This window comes from Scyliorhinus canicula, chromosome 2 (genome assembly GCF_902713615.1).
Source record: "Scyliorhinus canicula chromosome 2, sScyCan1.1, whole genome shotgun sequence".
Classification (NCBI taxonomy): domain Eukaryota; kingdom Metazoa; phylum Chordata; class Chondrichthyes; order Carcharhiniformes; family Scyliorhinidae; genus Scyliorhinus; species Scyliorhinus canicula.
In genome coordinates, this window is record NC_052147.1 from 118,432,832 (window position 1) to 118,438,831 (window position 6,000).

Below are 6,000 nucleotides of genomic sequence, written 5' to 3' on the forward strand. Positions count from 1 at the left end.
GCGAGCCCCCAGCCCGGTTCCACCCTGGAGCTGACCACCTTGGACAGGATCTCCGCCACCCCCTTCCAGAAACCCTCCAAAGCTAGACACGCCCAGAACATATGGGTGTGGTTCGCTGGGCATCCCAGACACCTCCCACACCTGTCCTCACCCCCAAAGAACCGGCTCAGCCTGGTCCCAGTCATATGTGCCCTATGCAGCACCTTCAGCTGAATTAGGCTGAGCCGAGCGCAAGAAGAGGACAAATTCACCCTCCCCAGGGCGTCTGCCCACATCTCCTCGTCAATCTCCTCCCCCAGCTCCTCCTCCCACTTCACTTTCAGCTCCTCCACTGAGGCCTCCTCCCCCTCCTGCATCACCTGATAAATTGCCGAGATCCTACCCTCATCGACCCATGTCCCCGAGGGCACCCTATCCTGCACCCCCCTTGGCGGCAGTAATGGAAACTCCGCCACCTGCCGCCTAACAAACGCCCTAACCTGCATATACCTGAAAGTATTCCCTGGGGGAAGACCCCACTTCCCCTCCAACTCCTCTAAAGTTGCAAACTTCCCGTCAAGGAAGAAGTCCCCCATCCGCCTCATGCCTGCCCTATGCCAACTCAAAAACCCACCATCTATTCTCCCTGGTGCAAACTGACGGTTGCCCCATAACGGGGTCCAGATTGAGGCCTTCATTTCCCCCCTATGCCACCTCCACTGGCCCCAAATTTTGAAGGAAGCCACCACTACTGGATTCGTAGAATACCTTGCCGGCGGGAGTGGGAGCGGGGCCGTCACCAGTGCCCCCAAAGTTGTGCCCACACAGGACGCCACCTCCATCCTCTTCCATGCGGCACCCTCCCCCTCCATCACCCACCTACGAATCATCACCACATTTGCAGCCCAGTAGTACCCACACAGGTTGGGCAACGCCAAACCACCTACCTCCCTGCCTCGCTCCAAGAAGACCCTCCTCACTCTCGGGGCCTTCCACGCCCACACGAACCGCAGAATACTCTTATTCACCCTCCTAAAAAAAGCCTTCGGGATCAAGGTGGGGAGACAGTGGAAGAGAAACTAATACCTCGGGAGCACCGTCATCTTAACAGACTGGACCCTGCCCGCCAAGGAGAGTGGCAACGCATCCCACCTCCTGAACTCCTCCTCCAGCTATGAAGTTTAGCCTATGAAGGGCCCCCCAGCTCCTGGCTATCTGGACACCCAGATATCTAAAGCTCCTCTCCGCCCTCTTCAACGGGAGCTCTCCTATCTCCCTCTCCTGGTCCCCCAAGTGCAGCACAAACAGCTCACTCTTTCCCACATTGAGCTTATAGCCCGAAAACTCCCCAAACTCCCCAGGTATCCTCAACACCTCAGGCATCCCCCCGCCGGATCTGCAATGTACAGCAGTAAATCATCCGCGTACAATGACAGCCGGCGCTCCTCCTTCCCCCCCTCCCTCTTCCCCCCCCCCCCCCCCCCCCCCCCCCCCCCCCCCACACACAATCCCCCTCCACTGGAAACCCATCAGGTCCCAGTGCTTTCCCTGTCTGCATGCTCCCCAGCACCTCAACCAGCTTCTCCAACTTATTTGGGGCCTCCAGCCCCTCATCCCGCTCCTCCTCCACTCTTGGGAACTCCAGCTTGTCCAGAAAGCAGTCTATCCCACCCCCCTCCCTAGGGGGCACTGACCAGTACAGCTCCTCGTAGAAGGACCTGAACACCCCATTAATGTCCCTAGCACCCCGCACCAGGTTCCCTCCTACATCCCTAACTCCACCTATCTCTCTCGCTGCCTCCCGCTTCCGGAGCTGGTGGGCCAGCATCCGACTTGCCTTCTCCCCGTACTCATATACCACTCCCTGTGCCCTGCTCCACTGCACCTCCGCCTTCCGGGTGGTCAGTATATCGAACTCCGCTTGGAGACTACAACGCTTCCTCAAAAGCCCCTCGTCCGGGACCTCCGCATACCTCCTCTCCACCCTTACCATCTCTTCCACCAACCTCTCCCTCTCAGCCCTCTCCCCCCTTTCCCTGTGCGCCCGAATAGATATCAGCTCCCCTCTAACCACTGCCTTCAACGCTTCCCAGACCACCCCAACTTGCACCTCCCCATTATCATTAGCTTCCAAATACCCCTCTATGCACCTACGGACCCACCCACATACTTCCTCCTCTGACAGAAGTCCCACATCTAGCCTCCACAGCGGGCATTGATCCTTCCCCTCCCCCAGCTCCAGGTCCACCAAATGCGGAGCGTGGTCCGATATGGCTATCGCCGAATACTCCGCCCCCACCACTCTCGGGATTAGCGCCCTGCTGAGTACAAAAAAATCAATCCGGGAATAAGCCTTGTGGACGTGGGAGAAAAAGGAGAACTCCCTACCTCCCGTCCTCAAAAACCTCCAAGGATCTACCCCACCCATCTGATCCATAAACCCCCTCAGCACTGTGGCCGCCGCAGGCCTCTTGCTCATCTTAGACCTCAAACAATCCAGAGCTGGGTCCAGAACCGTATTAAAATCCCATCCCAAGATCAAATCCCCCGTCTCCAGGACCGGACTCCGGTTCAACATTTGCCGCATGAAACTTGCATCGTCCCAATTGGGGGCGTACACATTAACCAGAACCACCCGCTCCCCTTGAAGCCTACCACTCATCATTACGTATCTACCTGCACTGTCCGCCACCACACTCGACGCCACAAATGACAAGCTCTTACCAACTAAAATCGCCACCCCTTGATTCTTCGCATCTAGCCCCGAGTGGAACACCTGCCCAACTCAACCTCTTCTCAGCCTCACCTGGTCCGCCACCTTAAGGTGCGACTCCTGGAGCATGCTACGTCCGCACCCAGTCCCTTCAAGTGCAACAAGACCTGGGACTGCTTCACCGGCCCATTCATCCACCTCACCTTCCATGTGACCAGCCGAATCGGGGGAGTCCTCCCCCGCCCTCTGCGCCGATCAGCCATAGCTCTCCCTCAGCTCACCAAGTGCCCGCAGAACCCCCCAGGCCCGTTCCCCACGGTGACAGACCCTCCTCCCAACTCCCCCCATCGCCAGCAGTTCCCCTTCAGCCCCTCCAGCAGCAACCCGGTACCTCCCCCCTATTCCCCCCCCCCCCCCTCCCCCAGCTAGGGCCCCCCCTAGCTGCGTAATCCCTACCATCGTACTTCCGTAAGTCAGCCGACTCCTGCTGACCCCGGCTGCTCCCGCCACCCAAATGACCCCACCCCCCCCCCCCCCCACCCCCAGTGCAACACAACCACCACTCCCCCCACCCAGTGCCAGTCCCGCCCACTGCTCCTCCAGCGCGGGAAGAAAACCCGCGCTTCCATCTCAGACCCCCCCCCCCCAACCCGACACGCGGGAAAAAGAAGGGCGCGTGACCCAGCGCGCCCGCGAACAGCTCCCCAGCCCTCCATCAGTGAAAAAACAAGAAAGCACCAAAATGAATAAATAAGAGCCCCAAAAACACGAAAAAGCAAAAAGACATTAGCAATCACAACCAGAAAAACGAAAGGATACCACGGAGGACATAGCCTCCGGACTATGTACATCAGTCACCAGCCCCCCATTCCTCAGTTCGAGTCCAACTTCTCTGCCTGGACGAAGGCCCAGGCATCCTCCGGGAAACTGAAGTAGAGCTGGCGGTCTTTGTAAGTGACCCAGAGGGGTGCCGGCTGTAACAGGCCAAACTTCACCCCCTTCTTGTGAAGCACTGCCTTCGTCCGATTAAAATCAGCCCTTCTCTTTGCCACCTCCGCACTCCAGTCCTGATAAATCCGAATCTCTGCATTCTCCCACTTGCTGCCCATCTCAGCACACACTCACGGTCAACGAAGCGGTGAAAACGGACCAGCACCGCCCTGGGCGGCTCATTCGGCTTGGGCTTCCTCATCAGCACTCGATGGGCACCCTCCAGTTCCAAGGGCCCCTGGAATGACCCCGCGCCCATGCGCGAGTTCAACATCACAGCCACATATGCCCCCAAGTCTGAACCTTCCAGCCCCTCCGGGAGGCCCAGGATCCGCAAGTTCTTCCGACGGGAGCGATTCTCCATCTCCTCCAGCCTCGCTTGCCATTTCTTGTGGAGCGCCTCGTGCGACTCCACCTTCACTGCCAGGCCTAGGATTTCGTCCTCACTCACCGAGGCCTTTTGCCGTAGCTCCCGGAACTCAACACCCTGGGCCATCTGAGTCGCCGTGAGCTTGTCCAGCGAGGCCGTAAGCGGTTCCAAAAGCTCAGCCTTCAGCTCTCTGAAGCAGCTCCTGCTGCTCCTGTGCCCACTGCTGCCACACTGCCGGCTCCCCGCCCGCCGCCATCTTGTTTCTCCTGCCTCGCACCTTTCTCTGCTCCAAAGCCGATTTTTTAACCGCTCCACTCCTGTTCCAGTCCATCCACCGGCAGAAAAGCGCAGTGGATGTGTTCCTACACCGAGAAAAGTCCAACCAGCACCACAATGGGCCCTTAAAAGAGCCCAAAAGACCGAAAATAGCAGGAGCTACCGAACGTGCGGCTTAGCTCCGCAACACCGCAACCGGAAGTCGCCTTCTTGAACCATTTAATGACTCAGACTCCACCGCACTATGGGACAGTGAGTTCCACAAATTCATCACCCTCTGCAAGAAGTCGTTCCTCATCATCTCAGTTTTAAAACTACAGCCTCTCAACCTATATCTGTGACCTCTCGTTTGAGATTGCCCCACAAGGGGAACATTTGGTCTACATTTACTTTATCAATCCCTTTTAGTATTTTATATATCTCAAGTAAATCCCCTCTCATCCTTCTAAACTCCAGCGAGTATAAGCCCAAACTGTTAGGCACCCAAGCTGTGAATGATGTATGAGTCATTGAAATGTTTTAAATCTGAACGGCAACACCTTAAACTGATACAATCCTCTAGGCAGTTATCTCTTTAGTCCTGGGCATTAAAGGAACCTGCCGATACCCCTTTAATTAATCGATTTTTAAAGGCATGAGGCACTGCCTATCCAATCAATACAGTCCTCTAACCTGGGAATCGGATATGAATCCGATTTGGTGATGATATTGACCTACTGGTAGTCTACACAGAATCGGGTTAGGTAAGAGTACAACCGGCGAACTCCAACTACTCTTTCTCGGTTCAATTTTTTGCATTTTAAAAAATAAATTTAGAGTACCCAATTCATTTTTTCAATTAAGGGGCAATTTTAGGGAGGCCAATCCACCGAGCCTGCATATCTTTGGGTTGAAGGGGCAAAACCCACGCAGACATGGGGAGAATGTACAAACTCCACACGGGCAGTGACCCAGAGCTGGATCGAACCTGGGACCTCGGCGCCGTGAGGCAGCAATGCTAACCACTGTGCCATCGTGCTGCCCTTATGTCCCCAATCCCCAAGTCATCAAGGAGCAGCGGTTGCTCCAATAACGAGTACTCCGGTGGTTGGGGGAGCGTCAGCAACTCCTTTCATGCAACGTCCCACACCTAAATATACCTTAAATTACTTCCCCATGGCTCAGACCTCTCCTGCAGCTCGTCCGGTCCTGCATATCTTCCATCTATCTCATTTGTCACACCTGCTCCCAAAGCAGTGTTTACCTCAGGTCTCCTAGTTCTTGCTGGAGATATAGGGCGCGATTCTCCGGACTCACGACGGTTCGGAGAATAGCGGGCGTCGGAAATTTTTACGGCGACGCTGTTCCGACGCCCTCCCGCTATTCTCCGAACCCCGCAAATTGTTGGAGTCGCGTTTCCCGACAAACGCCTCCTTCCCGCCCCTGACACGACCAGAATCGCCACTGAGAGCCCCCCCGCTATTCACCGGCCCGGATGGGCCGAAGTCCCGACGTCATGGCGCCCTGTTTGGACGTCGTGAAACACACCTGCTTTTTAAATTCGTCAACCAGTCGGCCTGGCTGACGACTGCTTGGAGGAGGTCAGGGCACCACTCTGCGCACCGCTCAGCGCACCGTTCAGCGCACCGCTCGAGTCTGGCCACAACGGGGAAGGCATCCCTGGGAACGGGAG